Here is a 23,046-nt window from a genome sequence, read left to right as displayed (position 1 = left end):
CGTATATCCCGAGGAAGGCTGGGGATATAGAGTCTAAGTGGGCCATGTTCAAAGCCTCAACTGCAGTTGTGGCAGGTAGGAGTTGTGGTCATAAGGTCATGGCCTGTTGAGGTGGCAACATAAGAACCCACTGGTGGACACCAGCAGTGACGGAAGCCGTCAGGCTGAAAAAGAAGGCATTTCAGGCTTGGGTGGCCCAGGGGTCTCCTAAAGCAGCAGACAGGTACCGGGAGGCCAGAAGGGCTGTGGCTTCGGCAGTCGTGGAAGCAAAAACTCGGGTGTGGGAGGAGTTTGGCAAGGCTATGGAGGAGGAATTTCGATTGGCCTCAAGGAAGTTCTGGCAAACCATCCGGCAACTCGGGAAGGAGAAACAGGGCTTGACTTAGGCTGTGTTCTGCTAGGGAGGGGAGCTGCTGGCCCGGACTGGGGATGTTGTTGGGCGGTGGAAAGAACACTTTGAGGAGCTCCTGAACCTGGCTAACACGTCCTCAGTGGAGGAGGAAGAGTCTGAAGACTTGGGGGAAGCCCCATCCATATCCCTGACAGAGGTATCTGAGGTAGTTAAGAAGCTCCTCAGTGGCAGGGCGCTAGGTGTGGATTAGATTCGCCCTGATATGCTGAAGGCTCTTCGACATTGTTAAGCTTTCTTGGCTGACACGCCTCTTTAGTGTCACATGGAGGTCGGGGACAATACTTGTGGAGTGGAAGACTGGGGTGGTGGTTCCCATATTTAAAAAAGGGGACAGGAGGGTGTGCTCCAATTATCGCGGCATAAGACTGCTCAGTCTCACTGGGAAAGTTTACTCCAGGGTGCTGGAAAGGAGGCTCTGACTGATTGTCGAATTTCGGATCCAGGAGGAACAATGCGGATTTTATCGCGGCCGTGGAACAACCGATCAACTCTTTACCCTCACGGAAGTGCTGAGGAAGACATGGGAGTTTGGCCAGCCAATCTACATGTGTTTTGTGGACTTGGAGAAGGCTTATGACCATGTACTCCGGGGCACTCTGTGGGGGGTACTGTAGGAGTAGGGGGTACCGGGGCAGTTGCTACAAGCCATCCGGTCCATGTATAACCAAAGTGAGAGCTGTGTCCCGATTCTAGGCACAAAGTCAAAAACATTTTCGGTGGGTGTCAGACTCTACCAAGGTTGTCCCTTGTCTTTGATTGTGTTTGTAATATTGATGGACAGGATCTCAAGGCGCAGCCAAGTTGAGGAGTGTGTCCATTTTGGGAACCTCAGAATTGCATCTCTGCTCTTCGCAGATGATGTGGTTTTGTTGGCTTCACCAGAATGCGACTACCGGCACGCACTGGGGGGTTTACAGCTGAGTTTGAAATGTCTGGGATGAGAGTCAGCATTTCCAAGTCTGAGGCCATGGTTCTCTACCAGAAAAAGGTGGACTGCTCCCTCCGGATTGAGGATAAGTTGTTGCCTCAAGTGAAGGAGTTCAAGTATCTCGGGGCCTTATTCACGAGTGAGGGTAGGATGGAGTGGAGGATCGACAGGCGGATTGGTGCAGCATCAGCAGTAATGCGGACGATGTACTTGACCGTTGTGGTGAAGAGGGAGCTGAGGTGGAAGGCAAAGCTCTCAATTTACCAGTGAATCATCATTTCAACCCTCACTTATGGTCATGAGCTTTGGGTATGTCTGTGAATGTTCTCATTCATCCAGGTCATGGTTATCCAAAGGAGTTGAATCAAGTGCAACTGGACTTGGTATATATCCGTGAAGACGTTTCGCCTCTCATCCAACTGACCTATACATAGGAGAAACCAAACAACCACTACACAAACGGATGGCCCAACACAGAAGGCCAAACTCCTAAGGACAAGACTCAGCAGTCTATTTACACCTAAAGGAGAAGACACACTCCTTCGAGGACAGCAACGTACACATTTTGGACAGAGAAGATAGATGGTTTGAAAGAGGGGTGAAGGAAGCCATCTATGCGAAACTGGAAAAACCATCCCTCAACAGAGGAGGTCTGCGACACCACCTATGTATCTCCCACTTAGAATGCCGTCCTTTCATCTCTACCCAGGAGACTTAAGAAGCCTAGCCTCCAAGAACAACAGTCGGTCACTAACGGCTCCAACGACTCTCATGACCACTGAACAATGAAGTCAAAACTAACACCCCCAACGACCGTCGCTGCTGAACAAATGCAAATCAATAGCTCCGATGGCGACGGGCCCGGCTGGACATCGGGAGCACAGGAGAGCCACGCATATCAATAGCTCCGATAACGACAGGTGCGGCCATAACATCGGTACACAAAACAGCCACGCATATCTATGGCTCTGTTAGTGACGGGCATTGGTAAACATCGGATCACAAAGAGCCACGCATATCAATAGTTCTGACAACTCCTAGAGGATAAATTCTGAGTCTCATCACCAGGCAATCAGACTAGCTTGGTCTAGTCAGAAAGGCACGAACTGAGGAAGCCTCTTGGATGAGGGGCGAAACGTCTTCACGGATATATACCAAGTCCAGTTGCACTTGATTCAACTCCTTTGGAGAGCTTGGGGTAGTGACCAAAAGGGTGAGATCGCGGGTACAAGCGACTGAAATGAGTTTCCTCTGTAGGGTGACTGGGCTTAGCTGTAGAGATAGGGTGAGGAGCTCGGACATCCGGAGGGAGCTCGGAGCAGAGCCGCTGCTCCTTCGCGTTGAAAGGAGGCAGTTGAGGTGGTTCGGGCATCTGACTGGGATGCCTCCTGGGCACCTTCCTTAGGAGGTTTTCCAGGCATGGCCAACTGGGAGGAGACCCCGGGATAGACCCAGAATTCGCAGGAGAGACTACATGTCCAATCTGGCATGGGAACGTCTTGAGCTCCCTCAAGAGGAGCTCGATGGCGTTGCTGGGGAGAGGGACGTCTGGAGTGCCCTACTTAGCTTGCTGCCACCACGACCCAACCCAAGAGAAGTGGCTGATGATAAGAAGAGATGAGATGAAAAAACAAAAAACGAAAAACAAAATACATACTGTTAACAGGCTTTGCTACATCAAGAAAAGTAACACTGCAGTAACACTTTCTCACACACTCGCTGTGTGACATGTACTATCTCTCTCACACACACACCATGTCACATTGGGGACGCCTCAGTAGCTGCAGTTACACGCACATGTTTTTTCATTCTGATTGAAATCATTCCGAGGGGAACCTTCAAGGCCATCTAGGTCCTCAGATAGTCTAAACAAATAATATTTAACAAGTCATAAATTCTAATTTTATTTTATTAATTCATAATTTCACAGTCAACATGTAAATAAAATGTTTCTGAGGAAATACACCCTTCCAACCTGTCTATACATCTTATGTTGGAATGTGAAGGAAGCCCCTTTGTCTCCCTATCAGAATGTTGCTGCCTCTGCAGTTGCTAGAAAGAAAAAGCTATACTTTCAGCTCAGTGATTGGTGGTACAGCTATGATTTTACAGATGTCCGAGCATTAGTAATTCAGTGACACTGTAATTTCAAATGACAGTAAAACTGACCAATCATATTTCCCCCTCTAAATGGGTGGGCTTTGTTATCACTAACTTTATGACAAGTTCCGCCCACTGCATGGGGACACAAATCACAAGCTAGCAAGGAAAAAAAAACAAAACACAGATTACTAGCTGACTTGCATTTTAGCTCACAATGGAAGCTGCGAATAAAGCTACCACTAGTGAGGAAGATACTTTTGGGAATTTAAAAGTATCTGGTGGGCCCAGGGACCGCAGCCTTGCCTGGAGCTGTGTATGAGGAGGAAACACCGAGGGTGGTCTGACAGGATGTGAAAGCGGGACAGGCTAAGCTAACTGCTAGCCCATGCAGACTGGCAGTTCCAACAGTCATCCTGGTTTTTGTTCTTTTGGACAGTCTTTTTTTCTGGATATGTTGGATATATGTCTTTTTGTAGTTTTTGTAGTTTTTTTGTATGTGTCCTTGTAGTTTGGATATGTATTTTTGTCTTTGTGTTTCACTGCTGTGGGTTGGGGGAAACAATATTTAGTTTCATTTCATGGGCAGAGGTGCATGGAATGAAATGACAAATAAATGTTCCCGATTCCCGATTTATTATCCACGCCACTTTCAATATTAACGTTTAATTACAAATTGGAGTTCAGGAATCAGGAACAATTTATTTGTCATGAAATCAGTGTTATCGGAACTGCCAGTCTGCATGGGCTGGCAGTTAGTTTAGCCTGCCCTGCTTCCGTGTCCTCTCAGACCGCTCTCTGTATGTCTTGGTCCCTGGGCCCACAGGATGCATCAGACCAAGCTCTCTCAGTCGATCCAGTGCCAGCGCCAGCTCTCCCAGTCACTAAACAAAGAAACAAACTTAGAAGCAGATGTGGACAAAGAACTCATGGTCAATGTAATATGTGCCATTGGTTTATCTTGTATATAGTAGAGGGTTAAGGTTCATGCGAAGAACGTTCTAGGGTCAGAAAATGTGACACCCATGGAGCAGACAAGACGTGATTAAATACACAGAGACAAGATTTACTTTTCAGCTTGATTCATTACATAACCGAACATTACATGGTACCAGGAGTGAACCAGAAAGAAAATGGATGGGATAAAACCACCAAGGACTTTAAAGTTAACTGCAAATGTAGACGCGAACTGGAGAAGTTTCAAGCAGCAGTTCAAGCTGTATGTCACGGCTATAGGGATGACAGGCATCAAATGAGCGAAAGACCGCCATGCTACTCACCATCGCTGGATTGATGCACTGGAGGTGTACAACAAATTCATGTTTGCAAACGAGGGAGAAAAAAACAAGCTGGACGAAGACATCAAGAAATTCGACGAACACTGCCTGTCAAAAAAGAATGGAACTTACGAGAGGTATGTGTTTAGATCGCGGATGCAACGCGAAGGAGAGACTTCTGATAGTTTTCTTGTAGACCTTAAGCTAAAAGCTAGTACCTATAGCTTCAATGCACTGAAAGAGTCAATGATTCGTGATCAAATTGTGTTCAGCACATGTGACAAGAAAGTCAGCGAAAGATTGTTAAGAGAAGCGGAACTCAGTTAGGACAATGCTGTGAAAATATTACAGGCCAGCGAGTTAGCTAAATAGCATGTGGAAACGTTTGAAGGTGCTGCCAAGGGACTAGCTTTAGCTCTGGCAATTGCGAATGTAGACGCTGTTTCATTCAAGGAAAATGGCTGCGGAAAATACAGAGGCTCTCCAAGCAAGCAAAGTGACACATTTAGCTGCAAACGTTGTGGAGATGATCACAAACCCAGGCAATGCCCATCATTTGGTAAAATATGCTCCAGGTGTAAGGGACAAAACCAATATGCAAAAATATGTTTTTCAAGAAAAAGGAAATAACGCAAGGTGCATGTAGTGGATGAAACTGACAAGGACTGTGATTCATTTTTAGTGAACATGGTTTCCTGTGACTCTGAAAAAAAGTGTGCAGTCAGACTAAGAGTATAGACACTGGACACCAAATCGGTGCAGTGGGAACAGACAAATGGACGGCACCTCTGTTAGTTAACGGGACAAGGGTGTTCTTCAAATTAGACACAGGGGCAAAAGCCAACCTGATTAGTGTAAAATACATTAAAACACTTAAAGAGAAGCCACAAATACATAAACAGTCCCACTGAAGGCATATAACGGACAGCGAATAGAAACCTAAGGGGTGTGCAGGCTGAAAGTGAATGTGAAAGGAAAGCAACAAAACCTGATGTTCGTGGTTGTTCCTAATGATCGTGAGTCACTGCTAGGAGACAAAGCATGTGAGGGCCTTGAGCTGGTCAAGAGGATCTACCAAATCAACAGTGAAAAGGTGGTTCTTAAGACTCACAGCAACACAGTAACTGACATTGTGCAAAAGTTTCCTGATATTCTCACAGGCCGAGGGACGTTGCCACTCACCTACAGAGTAGAGCCGAAAAGTGATGCCAAAACAGTCATGCATGCCCCACTGAGAGTGCCAGCACCACTTCAAGCCAGCTTAAAGAAAGAACTCAACCGGATGGTGAAACTGGGAGTCATGCAACGTATCGAACAACTGACAGACTGGGTGAACGCCATAACGTATAAAAAAAACCCAATGGTGAATTAAGGGTGTGCCTAGACCCCAAAGACCTAAACGAGAACATTAAAAGACAGCACTACCAGATACTGAAACGGGAAGAAATCACTAGTGAAATGTCAGGGGCCAAATTCTTCAGTAAATTAGGTGCACCTCAAGGTTTCTGGCAACTGAAATTGGATGATAAGAGCAGCAAGTACTGCACATTCAATACACCGTTTGGCAGATAGCATTTTCCTAGACTTCCACAATGGAAAATCAAATCAAAATCAAATCAATTTTATTTGTATAGCCCAATATCACAAATTACAAATTTGCCTCAGTGGGCTTAACAGCAACACATCATCTTGTCCTTAGACCCTCTCATCGGATAAGGAAAAACTCCCTAAAAAACCCCTTTAACAGGGAGAAAAAAATCAGAAGAAACCTCAGGGAGAGTAACAGAGGAGGGATCTCTCTCCCAAGACGGACAGTGTGCAATGGATGTTGTGTTCACGCAATTTACATAATACAACATTGAAAGACGATAACAGAATTATAATGGACATAAAATTTATGAAGAACATGATGCACAGGATGCCAAACAGTGTCCACGTGCCAATGGAGCAGTCCAGGACCCAAGCCACACGACCAGCATCATCATGTACTAAGAAAAACTTAGGTGAGTAGTGGAAGGGCAGGCAGCATCCAAATGGCGGCCACCATCACCATGGAGACCTAGGAGGAGAACTGACTGCACATGCATGCAAGAGAGACTCACATGACACCGTTCAAACATAGAGAAAGAGAAAGGAGAAGACATCATTCAGAGAGAGAGAGAAGACATGTTAGAGAAGAGAACAGTTTGCAATAGTCATTAGCCATAATCAATTAAGTCATCAATTCGTCATAATCTATACTCGATAATCTCGTCGGCAGAAGAGTGGTTGGTAAATTCATTGAGACAGAAAACCAACCTGCCATCCTGTACAGGTTGTGAAGCACTCAACTTAAAGGCAACTAATTGTAAACTAAGGCAAAAAGATGAGTTTTAAGTTTTGATTTAAAATACTCAACAGACTCTGATTGTCTGATGGCAGCAGGCAGGTTATTCCACAAAAATGGAGCAGCTGACTTCTTTTTAACTTTGGGTACACACAGGAGCCCTGTATTTTGAGAACGAAGTGCTCGAGATGGCATGTAAGGTTTAAGGAGATCAGACAGGTAGGATGGAGCAAGCCCATTTAGGATTTTATAAGTCAGCAGAAGCACCTTGTATTCTGATCTAAAATGGATAGGAAGCCAATGAAGGGAGGAAAGAATTGGTGTAATATGGTCAAATTTCCTAGTTTTAGTTAGGATTCTAGCAGCAGCATTCTGAACCATCTGAAGACTTTTAGTACTAGAATGTGGCAGACCTGAGAACAGAACATTACAGTAATCAAGTCTGGATGAAACAAATGCATGCATTAGAATCTCTGCGTCAGCCATGGAGAGAAAAGACCGAATTTTAGATATGTTACGTAAATGAAAAAAGGCAGTCTTGGTGATTTCTTTAATATGCTTATCAAAGGAAAGGCTGGGATCAAACGTAACACCAAGATTTTTGGCAGCTACACTTTGTGAAACCACAGAGTTGTCGATTGTTATCAGCATAGCAATGGAAATTTATTCCGTAACTGCGTATAATTTGGCCAAGAGGTGTAATGTAAAGAGAGAAAAGTAGAGGGCCAAGTACTGAGCCCTGTGGCAAACCATGTTTAATGTCAGAAAATGTTGATATAATATTATTATAGCTGACACAATGTGTTCTTCCAGATAAGTAGGACTTAAGCCAAGAGAGAGCTAAGCCAGAGACACCAAAATTACAATTTAATCTATCCAAAAGCATACAGTGATCAGTGGTGTCAAGGGCTGCACTGAGGTCCAGTAGTAGAAGCACAGAAGTGGAATCAGAGTCGATCGCCAGTAGAAGATCATTTACCACTCTGGTCAGGGCAGTTTCAGTGGAGTGACAGGGCCTGAAAGCCGACTGAAAAGGTTCATATAGATCGTTTTCTTTTATATGGTCAAAAGTTGTTGATACACAACTCTCTCTAGTACTTTAGAGAAGAATGGAAGACTAGAGACTGGCCGATAGTTATTAAGAGACCCTGGATCAAGGTGCGGTTTTTTAAGTAGAGGTTTAACCACAGCTGTCTTAAAACTGCTGGGAACAATGCTAGTAGTAAGAGATAAATTAACGATGTCTAGCATTGTAGGTCCAAGAAAAGGCCAGAGGTCTTTAAAAAGTTTTGCTGGTAAGGGATCAAGTAGGCAAGCAGTTGGTTTAGAAGCTGACACGAACTTAGTCAAAGTATCAAGTGAGATAGTCTCAAAAGCTGTAATAACTGGAACTGACAGTGACTCGTTGTGTAGATATGAATTTAGTATGACAGGATCTGCAGGAGTAGATGGAGTTGAAGAACTAATTTTGTTTAAGATCTCCTCAACCTTATTGCAGAAAAAATCTAAAAATTCATGGGCTGTGAATGGTGAACAGCTAATAGACGACTGCTTTTTAGTAAGTTTAGATACAGTGTCAAAGAGAAATCTGGGGTTATGTTTATTAATATTTATTAAGTGAGAGAGATACGATGTTTTTGCATTAGATAAAGCACGCTTGTATTTCAATAAACACTCGTGCCGCGATAGGTAAAAAGTTTCCAATTTTTATTTTCGTCATTTACGTTCCAGTCTCCTGCAGGTCCGCTTAAGAGCACGTCTCATCATTAAACCAGGGTGTAGGCCTCTTTAGTCGCCTAGCTCTGGTAGTGAGAGGTGCAACTGAATCGAGGAGACTAGAGAGGGCCACATTTAAGTCACTAGTGAAATTTTCAACAGAGTCATTTACCACAGTGAAAGGAGCCAAGACTTCAGACAGCTGCTGGCCAAATGCAGCTACAGTGGAGGGACCGATATGGTGAGTGGCAATTTCATCTGTGCTGACATTAACTGGACAGGCCAATAATGATTCAAATTTGATGAGAAAATGATCAGACACAGCAGATGTGGTTGGTAAGACATTCAGATCAGAAACAGCTATTCCTTTAGATAAAACCAAATCAAGGGTGTTACCACTGCAATGAGTCGACTCTTGAACAAACTGAGTGAACCCAAAAGTATCAGCTAGTGCCAGAAAGGCTTTACTTAGAGGATCAGCAGCCTTATTCAGATGAATATTGAAATCACCTAGAATTAGAATCTCATCAGAGTAACAACGCCTGAGACAAATTCTCCAAATTCTTCAAGAAATAACGAGTAACAGCCAGGAGGCCGGTAGAGTATCACAATTTGGACTGAGCCGAGTCTATTCATGGCTGAGGGAGATGGACCAAGAATAAGAGACTCAAAAGACTGGAATTTAGATTCAAGTCTATTAGTCAGAGGCTTTGGTAGACAGTGATCTGATATTTATGAAACCAAATTTAAGCGTCTTGTGGAAGTGATCAGTAGTAGGCAGAGCTTTAGAGCCAGTAATAGGTGAAAGATTAATTGGAATTAGACACCTTGTTGAGAGTTTTGGCCACCAACACTTTGGACGATACGTGGTCACATTCTTGATAACATTAGCTGCTTGGTTTTGTAGATTATTAGGTACTTTGTCGCACATCTCACCACTGCCAGTGGTAGGAATAATTACTAGATTATTGTGATTCACATATTTAGGACAGGAGAGCTTGGGAGCAATACAGCAGGGTAGGGAGACAGTCTCAATGTTATAGACCAAACTATCAGGCTGATAATCTACACTATGAGGGTCTAGAAGGCACCCGGGTTTACATTGATGACTTAGTTGTGTGGGGGTCTACACTACAACAACACAAGGAGAGACTCTTGAACCTCCTGCAGAGAACCCAGTTGAGTGGTCTGAAACTGAACAAAAACAAATGTCAGTTCCGGGTAACAGAGATCACTTTCTTAGGTGACAAGCTGTCTGGAGAAGGAGTGGAACCAGACCACTCCAAAGTACAGGCCATTCTGGACATGCCCCCACCTACAGACAAGAAGGGAGTACTGCGAGCCATGGGTGTGGTACATTTCCTAGGCAAGTTCATCCCAAATCTCTCAGTAAAAACGGTCTGTATCAGAGATCTGCTGCACAAAGGCAAAGTGTCCAAGTGGACTGCCAGACATGACAAGAGAATGAAAAAAGCTTAAAGATTAAAGAGACAACGAGCCCGTGTATACCTTTTTTGATACTTCATGCAGAACAAAAATCTCCACGGACGCATCCAAAGATGGATTGGGTGCCGTGCTTCTCCAAGCTGACGACGACGATAACTGGAGACCAGTGGCATATGCGTCCAGAGCAATGACAGAGACTGAAACACAATACACCCAAATTGAAAAGGAGACCTTGGGTTAGTGTTTGGATGTGAGAAGTTTCATGGCTATGTCTATGGACTCTGTAGCCTTCAGCAAACTCCGACGTAAGGTCTTCCAAAACAAACACCTCCACCTGCACACCAAAACGGCTATTTACAAAGCTGTCTGCATCACAACTCTCCTATACAACTGTGAATCCTGGGTCACATACAGCCCAAGGAGGCATCCTAAGGTTGCTGGAGCAGTTCCACATAAGGTGTCTGCAGCGAATCATGGTGATCATGTGGAGTGAATAGGTTCCTCATGCTGAGATTCTTGCTAGGACTAACTGCAAGAGCATAGAAGCCATGGTCACTGAACACCAATTGCGCTGGCTAGGGCATGCCATCAGGATGCCTCAAGAACAGCTGCCACTTCAAGTCCTGTATGGACAGCTTCATCTGGGCCGCCGGTCTGCAGATGGTCAGAAGAAACGATACAAAGACCAGTTAAAAACATCGCTGAAGAAGTGCTGTATTGAGCCCTTGAGACTGGAGCATGCTGCCATCAACCATTCCAACTGGCGGGAGATCTGCCACAGGGGTATAGAACAGCTGGAAATTGAGAGGAATGTGAAAGAAAAAAACAACAACAACAAAAGAAAAGACTAAGGACACAACTGTGCCTGCCCCCACTAACTCAGACTTCATATACCCAATGTGCAATGAAATTTGTGGATCAAAGATTGGACTCTATAGTCATCAAATAACACACCGTTAACGAGGAGGGATGTAATCATCGGTCTCGATGGACTACCAGCAAGCAAGCAAGTAGAGCGCAGATCTTTGGGCATGCGGAATCTAGACGGGGAGACAAGCAGCAGTAGTAAATAAATTAATAGATTAATACTCATCATGAATGTGAAGTAGGACTCGGGTCTGTAATTTATTTGTTTTTTTACTTTGTAAAGTGGTGCTCTCTGGCGGAGCCAGAGGGGTGGCCAGGGTGGCACATGCCACCCCGATATCTGACTGGCCACCCCAGGTGCCACCCAAAAATTTTATTCGCTGGCGTCGTTTTAATATTAAGGATGAGGACAATACTTCCAGAGTTCACGCCACTACACACAACGGGATCTACGTCAGACAGACAAAAACATTGTTGACTTAACAAGTTGGTCATACCTGGTATGTCAAAGCACTTTCATAAATAAACTGTGAAGTGTCACACACAAATCAATTGTTATCTTATCTCACTGATGCCTGAGCTTTATTTTCTGAAAATATTTTGGATGTTCAAGACATAGACCCAGATTGTGTATCAATGAAAAATGTGACCCTAGTCTCTCCAGAGTACAGGACTTTGTGTGTGTGTGTGAGTGAGTGAGTGAGTGAGTGAGTGAGTGAGTGAGTGAGAGAGAGAGAGAGAGAAAAGAGAGGAAGAAATTGAGCTACAGTTCCAAGGTGGAGACACTGGCTATCGATAGTTGTCTTCATGTGAGTATGTGCTGAAACTGATGTACTGCTGCCATTCTTGGCCAGGTCTCTCTTGAAAAAGAGATTTTAATCTCAATGGGACCAACCTGGTTAAATAAAGGTTAATGATAGCGTGTTTCTTCATTCATACACCTGTAATCAGCAATAATGGCATTAATGCTTCTAAGACGCCAGGTTACGGTTAGCCTACACATTAATTTTCTTTCATGATATCATGGACCCCCCTGAATAGCCTTGGCCACCCCATGTAAAAAAAACTATAGTTCTGCCACTCCATCTAGGTCTGTTTCAGGTTGATCTACATCAGTGTTGACATCCGGTGGGACATCTTCCTCAGGGTCCACATCTGGTAGGACAACTTTCTTGGGATCCATATCAGGTAGGACAACTTCCTCAGGGTCCACATCAGGTAGGACAACTTCCTCAGGGTCCACATCAAGTAGGACAACTTCCTCGGAGTCAACATCAGGTAGGACAACTTCCTCAGGTAAGACTGGATCAGTAGCTACCACTGGGACATCCTCAGGAGAAGCTTCAACTGCATCTGGAGGGTCTTGCGCAACAGTCCACACTGGTAGGGGTTGTGACTCTGTGTCCCTTGTGCTAGACTCAACAATCTCAGGAGCAAGGTCGAAACCTGGGGTCTCTACTACTAGGTTTCTCTGACCCCTGACCATAAAGGTAAGTGGCATCATAGTCTTCAGTATCATAGTCTTGTCTTTCAGATTCATCTGAGCTCCCATCTCTTGGGCTCTGATGAGTTCTCAGTCATCTGGGCTTCTCTTTTGTGGCCGTTCCAACTGTAGCTGGGGTTATAGGAAGGAAACCACATGGTAGGAACATGTCTCTGTGAAGGGTTTGTAGTGGACCATCTTTGGTTTCAGGTCTCATAATGTAGACTGGAACATTTCCAGACTGCTTCACTACAACATACACATCTGATTCCCATCGGTCTGCCAACTTGTGTTTGCCTCGAAGGCAGACGCTTCTAACCAAGACTGTTGCCTTCCTTCAGGGTGGATTCAACAACATGTTTGTCGAACCTTGCTTTGTTGCGGTCTGCTGTCTTCTTTGCGTTCTCCATTGCCACTTTGTAACTTGAATCAAGTTGGGATTTCAGGTTGCGGACATATTGGGAGGGTTCACAGCAGGGACCAGTTACACTCTGGCTGAACATGTCGCTCTGGAGCTGCACTGGGTGGAGGACTGACCTGTGGCTGTGCAGCAATTTCTGGAACATGTTGCTCTGGGGTATCAGCCAAATTCAATCCAATGTCTTCCTCTTGGGTTTCTGAGCCATTCGGTTCAACAGCCTCACTAATGACGGAGAGTTCTTCTCTGAGGAGACTGGCAAGGTCTTTGCCAGTCTGTTTTGCTATCTCCTTTAACTTTGAGAGGTAATTCTGCATAGCTGTTTTGCTAGCTACTGGTGTGTAGACACTAGCTAAGGCCCTAATGTGGTAACTAGTGCCAGCTTGGGTCTTAGCGTCAAGTTTGTACGGCAACATGGGCGAGAGTGTCCATAGAGCTATGCCATATTCATACTCTACTATGACTTGTTTGTCTGACTCCAACTCTACTGGAATTATCCTTGCAATGGAGCCATATTCTTTAAGGAAGTCGAATAGTTCTTCATCTGCTACTGTATTGGTTAAACCACTAACTATAACTGAGTTAGGGATTTTGACGCTGCTTGTTTGAACTGCCATCTTTAGACACTATTTAAGGTCTCTGGTCTCTAAACTAAATTGAACCACTCCTGGATGGCTCGCCAAATTTATGTAACACTTGTGTCACTATCTCACACTGGACCAAATCTAGGCTCTTAAGGAGTGGTTGAGCAACAAAACAGCAGACCATAGACTGGGGTAACAAAATGAAAAAACTGTCAATTTAATGACAAAATAGTATAAATTCACTTGAAACATGAAAACTATTCACAGCTAAGTGTCACACATTCAATCATTTAGATATACTTAAATCCCTGGTTTGAATCCCTTTTTAATTGAAATTTGGCTGTTTTAGGTTCAGGTTTCTAATCAGTTTAGTCAATTATCTATTTTATATTTTCCAATCAAGATGAGACCGGTCTATATTTTCCTAGGATAACAGTCTTTTATCTAGCTAGACCTATTTTGTTCCAGTTATTTTATCCTTTGAGTTAACTCTTTTTAGTTTCAGGTGAATCGAGTAAGTCTATTCTCTAAAATCCCTTTTCCAGGTAAGCTGACCCTTTAAGATTAAACCTTGCAGGAAAAACCATTCAAGTTCACTATTCAACTCAAAACTTCAATATACAGTCAGTAACATTAACAATTTAACCTTAATAAATGCAATGTTAAACTTAACAGGGTATCCCTTTCTTTTCAGTTCAGTTCAATGTCAACAGTTCAGTTCAAGTCTCACTCTGAGTGAGGGGGAAAGTCTAATCCTAGCAACAATGGCAAAGCAGTAGTAGGCTGCGTTGATAGGTCAAACCGTGTTCTTTCAATGGTAGGTAAGAGTTCCTTGGGGGTGGCTCGCCATCTGGTGTCACGTGCGCGCGTGCTGTCTGCCAGTCACACACAACGAAGAACCCTCTTTGATACCTCAGTCCTGGGAAATTCTCCCGGGGCAGAAAACCTGGCCTGCACAACAGACCATACAAAAAAATAAAATTTCTTGCAACAGTACTTACAAAACACTCCAGTCATCAAAATAAATATATTCTACTCCAAAGGTTAACTAAAATGGCTGTGGTGGAGGGATACTTCTACTCTCGCCGTCAGTTCTTTTGACAGCGATCGCCGTCAACTAGGCTACTTCAATTATTTCAGTTGCACAAAATACATTTGCAAAATGTCAAGAACAAACACATCCTCCTCTTTCCTTATCAAAATAAAAAATACAGTCATGTACTTCTCGGATCAAGCATCTATCCTATCTTTTCCCGATTCATGCTTCAATACTTTGTTAGCCAGCTTTTACAGTAGCTAACTCAAGAGAACGTGTTCATTCAAATCCAATAAAAGGAAAGGAAACTTACCAAATCCGTCTAGTTCTTAGTTCTAAATCTTCCCACATTCCCCAACTCTGGTTTTGTTGAATAATTTGATCAATTCGCCGTTTTAGATGTATCTAGCTAAAGCCGTTTTCTTAGACCTTTCCTTTCTGCTTCGTTCAGTCGTTGCTAGCCTCGCTCTAGCTGCACCGAGAGGCCGCGTGGGGAGGAGCTTAAAGGGGAAGTCCTGTTCAATTTTTAAAGGGATTGTCAAATAATTTTTTAACTCCATGTATCAAATTCTTTCCTATTTATTACCATGAATGAATTATTATGAACTTAATATGTATTTATTTAATATTTATTGCTCTATTTGAAACCTGGGTTACAAATGGGTGACTTTTAACTGGTGACTTTAGTGACGGCAGCTGTTGAAAACACGGACAGTGTCACAGCCCCTCGCCCTTGACATCAAAGCGTTCGCCCTTGACACCTGCTGACCCCCCCCCCCCCCCCGTCAAAGCCTCTCTCCCTTGACTTCAAAGCAATCAGCCTCTCGCCCTTGACATCAAAGCGTTCGCCCCTGACACCAGCTGGCCATCAAAGCAGTCAGCCGCTCTCCCTTGACATCAAAGCGATCATCACCCTTAAAAAGCCTCCACTGAGGTCCAGTCTTTGCTGGAACGTCGCCTTTCATGGACTTCTGCCTGCCTGCCTGCCACTGAGCCGACTCCTGCTCTACCCCTGAGATCGGTTACTTCAATAAAGACTTGATTCTTCCCTTACCTGGTTGTCCCGTCTGCTTTTGGGTTCTTTCCTGATACGTGACAGTACGTTCCAGCCACTATGGACCCAGCAGACCACTCCACCACAGACCTGGCCACGGTCTGCCAGGTTGTAGCCAACCAGGAATCGGTCCTCGGCCAGCACAGCCAGGTGCTACAGGGGATGGCTGACGCCCTCCGTGGGCTCAGCTCAAAGATCTCCGGAATCCAGACCCAACTTAGTGCCTCCGCTAGCCCGGGATCCGCCCCTCCAGCTCCGCCACCCCCAGCGCCATCAACTTCTGCTAAGGAACCATGGGTTGCCCCGCCCGATAAGTATGATGGAGATTTTGGACTTTGTCGCCCTTTTTTGTTGCAGTGTGAGATTGTGTTTAACCAGCAGCCCCAGTCGTATTCCACGGATGGAGCCAAAGTCGCTTACATCATGGGTCTTCTCCGGGGAAGCGCCCTGGATTGGGCTACAGCAGTGTGGGAAATGCGGGCCTCCACGTCCTCATCCTACGCTGAGTTCACCACTGCTTTTCGCCTGGTTTTTGATCATCCCGTGCGGGGAAAGGATGTGTCAAAAAGACTGATCTCTCTCCGCCAGGGTTCCCGCAGCGTCGCCGACTACTCAGTTGAGTTCCGTACGCTATCAGCGGAGCGCGGATGGAACAACGAGTCCTTCCAGGCCGGGTTTTCCAACGGGCTAAGCGAATCCATAAAGGACGAATTGGTTTCCTACCTCGAGCCTGGAGGGTTGGAGGAATTGGTTACCCTGGCCATTCGTGTGGACAGCCGTCTCCGGGAGCGGAGGCAAGAGAGGACGCGCCGCTTTCCTGGTCACAACAACTTACCACGGGCCACACCTTCAAACTCTGGGGGCCGAGCTCGCTCGACTGAGGTTGCCGTCCTCCGAGAAAGCCCAAGGCGTGACTCTTCCCCAGCTTCGGAGCCGATGCAAATCGGCCGCTTCCGGCTCAACCCGGAGGAGCGTCAACGCCGCATCACCGAGAACAGCTGCTTGTATTGTGGTCAGCCTGGTCACTTTCTCTCCTCCTGCCCTCACCGTTCCGTCAAACTAGCAGGCTCACGAGGGAGGGGGAGGATCCTCGTGAGCCCAACTGTCTGCCCTCTGTCTCCTCGTCCACGTACCCAGTTGCAAGCTACCATCAGTTTTAAAGGTCAGTCCACTAAACTTTTGGCTTTAATTGACTCTGGAGCTGATGAAAGCTTTTTGGATGCAAGTGTTGTGAAGCAGCTAGGTCTTGCCACTGTGAGTCTGGACCAGCCTCTTGAAGCTAATGCCCTGGATGGACGTCTCCTGGCCCAGGTAACCTCTAGGACCGAGCCTGTGCGCCTCCTGTTGTCGGGAAACCATCAAGAGGAGTTAAGTTTTTTCGTTATCAATTCTCCCTTTGTTCCCATTATACTTGGTCATCCCTGGCTGGTTAAGCATAGTCCCCATATTGATTGGTCATCGGCCAGAATTTCAAGTTGGAGTCCCGTCTGTCATGCCATATGCCTCCAGTCTGCTCTGCCTCAGTCTGTCCCCTGTCAGGTGTCAAGCTCCGAGACCTCTGACCTGTCACTGGTGCCTCCAGAGTACCATGACCTCCAAGCCGTGTTCAACAAGCAGCAAGCTCTCTCCCTGCCTCCTCATCGCCCCTATGATTGCACTATTGACCTGCTGCCGGGTGCTCCCCTCCCCAGCAGCCGCCTATATAGCCTCTCCAAGCCTGAGCGGGAGTCCATGGAGAGATACATCAAGGACTCCTTGGCTGCTGGTCTTATTCGCCCGTCATCATCGCCCCTTGGTGCGGGGTTCTTTTTTGTGGCCAAGAAGGACAAGACCCTCCGGCCGTGTATTGACTATACAGGCCTAAATAACATCACAGTGAAGAGTAAGTACCCTCTGCCCCTCATGACTTCCGCTTTTGATTCTCTCCAAGGAGCCACAGTGTTCACTAAACTAGACCTCCGCAATGCTTACCACCTGGTCCGGGTTCGAGACAGAGATGAATGGAAGACTGCCTTCAACACCCCCCTGGGGCATTTTGAATATCTGGTGATGCCGTTTGGTCTCACTAATGCCCCAGCTGTCTTCCAGAGTCTGGTCAATGACGTCCTACGTGACATGTTGGATCGTTTCGTTTTTGTTTACCTGGATGATATCCTGATTTTTTCCCAGAGACCGGTCAGAGCATGTCATGCACGTCCGCCAAGTCCTTCAACGGCTTCTGGAGAACAGCCTTTTCGTAAAGGCAGAGAAGTGCAAATTCCATGCCCCTTCAGTCACCTTCCTGGGCTACATCGTGGCCGATGGGCAGGTGAGAATGGACCCCGCCAAGGTCAGAGCGGTTCTTGAGTGGCCAAGCCCGACCAGCCGTAAGCAGCTTCAGAGGTTCCTCGGGTTTGCCAACTTCTACAGACGGTTCATCCGCAACTACAGCCGCGTTGCGGCCCCACTAACCGCTCTTACCTCCACCTCCAGACCGTTCCTGTGGACCCCTGTAGCAGAGGCAGCTTTCCAAGCCCTCAAGCACCGCTTCACCACAGCTCCCATCCTCATCCAGCCAGACCCAACCAAGCAGTTCGTTGTAGAAGTGGACGCCTCTGAGATTGGGGTGGGGGCGGTCCTTTCTCGGCGTTCCAATGAGGATGGCAAGACACACCCCTGTGCCTTCCTGTCTCGCCGTCTCTCCCCAGCTGAAAGGAACTATGATGTGGGGAATCGTGAGCTCCTGGCGGTGAAATTGGCACTGGAGGAATGGCGACATTTTCTGGAGGGGTCGGAGCTTCCTTTTATAGTGTGGACTGACCATAAGAACCTGGAATACATCCAGTCAGCAAAGCGACTCACCGCGCGCCAAGCCAGGTGGGCGCTCTTTTTTGGTCGCTTTAATTTTTCCTTGACGTACAGACCCGGCTCCAGGAATGCCAAGCCCGATGCTCTGTCTCGTGTGCATGGGGAGGAGTCTGAGCCCAAGCTCCAACCTGACACCATCGTTCCCTCTACCTGTGTGGTTGCGGCTGCGGCTGTCACCTGGAACATTGAAAGGGAGGTCATGGCAGCACAACAAACTCAGGTAACGGTCCCCTGGGGTGCTTGTTTGCTCCAGACGCTGTTAAATCTAGTGTGTTGCAGTGGGCTCACTCTTCCAAACTTACCTGCCATCCTGGAGTAACCTGTACCCTAGCCTTCCTCCACAGGCGGTTCTGGTGGCCTTCCATGACGAAGGATACTGGGTCTTTTGTTTCTGCCTGTCCTGTTTGTGCCCGGAATAAGCCCTCCACTCGGGCCAGTTCCGGTCTGCTGCGCCCGCTGCCTGTTCTACACCGTCCCTGGTCGCATCTGTCCTTGGATTTCGTCTCTGGTTTGCCCGCCTCCAACGGTAACACCGTTGTACTGACTGTTGTTGATCGCTTCAGTAAATTTGTTCACTTTTTGCCCTTGTCTCGACTGCCTTCGGACCGAGAGACTGCGGATCTGCTGGTCAGGGAGGTTTTCCGGGTCCACGGTCTCCCCCGTGATATCGTGTCTGACCGTGGCCCCCAGTTCACTTCTGCTGTCTGGAAGGCTTTCTGCTCTGCCATCGGTGCCACCGTCAGCCTGTCATCGGGGTTCCATCCTCAGACCAACGGCCAGGCCGAGAGGGCCAACCAAGCATTGGAGACGGTTCTCCGCTGTCTGGTGTCTGCCAACCCATCCTCTTGGTCCTCACAACTTCCCTGGGTAGAATATGCCCATAACACCTTGCCATCGTCTGCTACTGGGTTGTCCCCTTTTCAATGCCTTTACGGCTATCAGCCCCCCTTTTTCCTTCGCAAGAGGTAGACGTTCCAGTTCCGTCTGTCCAGGCCAATGTCCGTCGGTGCCGTCGGACCTGGCGGCGAGCCCGTGCCGCATTGCTCAGGACCTCCGGCCGTTACCAGCGCTTGGCGGATCGTCATCGCACCCCTGCTCCGGACTACTCCCCCGATGACCAGATATGGCTCTCTACCAAGGATCTACCCTTGAAATCGGACGCTAAGAAACTGTCCCCCAGGTTTATTGGTCCCTTTCCCATTGTCAAAGTCATTAACCCCTCGGTGGTCTGTCTGAAGCTGCCCCGCACTCTCCGAGTTCACCCTTCCTTCCATGTGTCCTGCCTCAAACCTGTCTCTACCAGCCCTCTAGTTCCTCCGGCCCCCCCGCCCCCACCTCCTCGTATGATCAACGATCATCCGGCTTACACCGTTCGTCGTCTCCTGGACTCTCGGCGCCGCGGTCGCGGTCTGCAGTATCTCGTGGACTGGGAGGGATATGGCCCGGAGGAGAGGTGTTGGGTCCCTCGTCGCCTGGTCCTGGACGTGAATCTCATCCGGGACTTCCACAGGACGCACCCTGACGGGTCTGGTAGGTCGCCCGGTGGCGCCCCTCAGAGGGGGGGTACTGTCACAGCCCCTCGCCCTTGACATCAAAGCGTTCGCCCTTGACACCTGCTGACCTCCCGTCAAAGCCTCTCTCCCTTGACTTCAAAGCAATCAGCCTCTCGCCCTTGACATCAAAGCGTTCGCCCCTGACACCAGCTGGCCATCAAAGCAGTCAGCCGCTCTCCCTTGACATCAAAGCGATCATCACCCTTAAAAAGCCTCCACTGAGGTCCAGTCTTTGCTGGAACGTCGCCTTTCATGGACTTCTGCCTGCCTGCCTGCCACTGAGCCGACTCCTGCTCTACCCCTGAGATCGGTTACTTCAATAAAGACTTGATTCTTCCCTTACCTGGTTGTCCCGTCTGCTTTTGGGTTCTTTCCTGATACGTGACAGACAGATCACGTAGTGTCTGCCTAAAAGCCTTTAATTTTACTTTAACCAATTTTAATAACACGCTTCTGTTTTTAACATCTACGCTAACCATTTGTGTAAGTAAAATTATCCTCAGCAAGACTTGTAACGTTTCTTATAATGTGGGAAACAAACCGCTAATGGCAGTACAGCTGTATTTTATACCATTCCATTCCATTATCCAGACCGCTTATCCTGCTCTCAGGGTCGCGGGGATCCTGGAGCCTATCCCAGCAGTCATTGGGCAGCAGGTAGGGAGACACCCTCGGCAGGCCGCCAGACCATCGTTATCCTCAGCTGGAAAGGGACTCATGCAGTAATTTAACCAGTAACGTTATAATGTCAAATTCCTCATTAGACGCTAGCTGCTCTGCTAATCTGTTTTTCACATGAAAAGTAACGTCAATGAATGGGAAAGTTTCTCGTTGGGAACACCTTTTAATTTATACAATGCAGGACAAAAAGAACCAGATACCGTGTTGGACGTTCAATTTAATATAATTTAAGGCTTTTATGCTTTTCAGCCACTGCCGTCAATACGACAACCAATGACGCACTCGGCTGAAAGTCACCAGGTAAGGACCCGGATATACTCCAGAGCGGACGCATACGTGGACGGCTACGCACTCCCGCTTGTTTTTTTTCCGCACCCGCATTCCGGGAACCCTGCCTCTGATTGGCTAGTACTCGTTGCCTCCGTTGGTTAAGGTTAGGGATAGGGTTAGCCAGTCAGAGATAGAGTAGGGGCGGGTCTTCCCGGAATCCAGATGGGAAAAATAATAACGCGGTGCGGCGTTGCTATGACGAGGGCGTGACGGAGACGCGTTCTTGCGGAAAACGGGTACGAAAAAAATCACGCCCGCGAGTCTGCTTAGAGTACGCGCTTCGCACATGCGCAGTAGTTCGGCGTTACGTATTTCCGGGCAAAAATGGCGACATACGTGCAAGAAGTAGAGCTGCTTTGTTTGTTTTTTTTGTTTTTTTTTCTTCCTCCTCATTTTTTTTTTAATCAAGACTACAGATATACAAACATCAAACAAAGCCAGTATACTCCAAAACAACAGAGTAGGCTAAGAACAGTACATCAAACATGTCAAAGACAATGAGAACAAAACAAGGAAGCAAAAAAAGAGATAATATAAAATAAAATAAAATAAAATAGGACAATGCAATATTCCAGGGGTTAAATTACATTAAATCGTTCAAATACAAAGAATAATTTTTGGGCATTTCTGTTGTTCATACATTTTAGAGATTTGGACAAAGTTACTAATTCGGTTTTAAAGACTGCTAAACGGGTATGCGTTTTGCAATATTTACATTTGTGTATGTAATATTTTGTCAAAATAATCACATTATTCAACAAGAATTCTATATTTCTATCCTCCATAAACATTCCAAATTTGACACTTACTAGTAGAAATGGCGGTAGAGCACTAATGCTCGACTTCATCCATACATACAAATTATACCAAAACTTATAAGTAATGTTACAGTGGAAGAATAAATGATCCTTTGATTCTATGTCTGTCTTGCAGAATTGGCAGAAATGACAGTCTACATTAAATTTTAAACTTATAAATTCACTGGAGGGGTAAATATCATGAATTATCTTGAAGTGAACCTCTTTGGCTTTGGGGGGTAGGGAATTAAATGTATCTTTTTCTAATTTTATGGGCATTCAAATTTGAGTACATGTCTAAAATATAATTCCTTCTTAAAGGGTCGGGATAACATATCTTCAACAGAGAGTTTCTGATAAGGAGATTATTGCAGGTTCTTTCGACAAATTTTAAGTTGTCAATCATTAAGGCGCGAAGTGTGGGGCTGACAGAGGAGTAAATAAGACACTGTGAGACCATCATCTTGAGTTGGATAGGGATCGCACTTATTACCATGTCATAGACCTTTACAGAGGAGGATAAACTATATTTCAAACACAACTCATTATAATTCAATAAACTGCCTCTGTCATCCATGATGTGTGTAATGGACCAAATACCCTTCTTCCACCACTCTTCCAAAAACACAGATTTTCCCTTAAACAGGACACATCTATTATTCCAAATTGGAACTGCATGGGGGGTAAAGTTGTATTTAAATAACAGTTTCCAATATTGCAAAACTTGTTTATGAAAGGCGGATAAACGTAATGGTATCTTGGATAGTTCAAAATCACAATTCAAAAGAAAAGCAATCCAACCCAACTTTTTAAAGATTGCATTAGGGATGGCATGCCAAAACACAGTCTCATCCATGACAAAGGCTTTTAGCCACTTCAGTTTGATCATACCATTTATAATGTCAAAATCAATGGCATTCAACCCCCCGTTTTCATAACTTTTCAAGAGGTCACTTTTCCTGATATAATTACACGTTTTTCCGAATAAAATTGAAATTAGTTTGGTTTATGGATTTAATCATTCTTGATGAAATAGCCAATGAGTAAGCAGGATAAATAAATCTAGAGAGACTCTCCATCTTGGTGAGAAGAATCCTCCCAAACAGAGTAATGTCCCTCTGTAACCAGTTGTTTAATATAGCTTTACACTTTGTAATATTATTCTGAACATTAATCTCTTCTCTTGATTCA

The sequence above is a fragment of the Lampris incognitus genome, chromosome 7 (assembly GCF_029633865.1).
Source record: "Lampris incognitus isolate fLamInc1 chromosome 7, fLamInc1.hap2, whole genome shotgun sequence".
Taxonomy (NCBI): Eukaryota; Metazoa; Chordata; class Actinopteri; order Lampriformes; family Lampridae; genus Lampris; species Lampris incognitus.
This window is presented reverse-complemented; position numbering follows the sequence as displayed.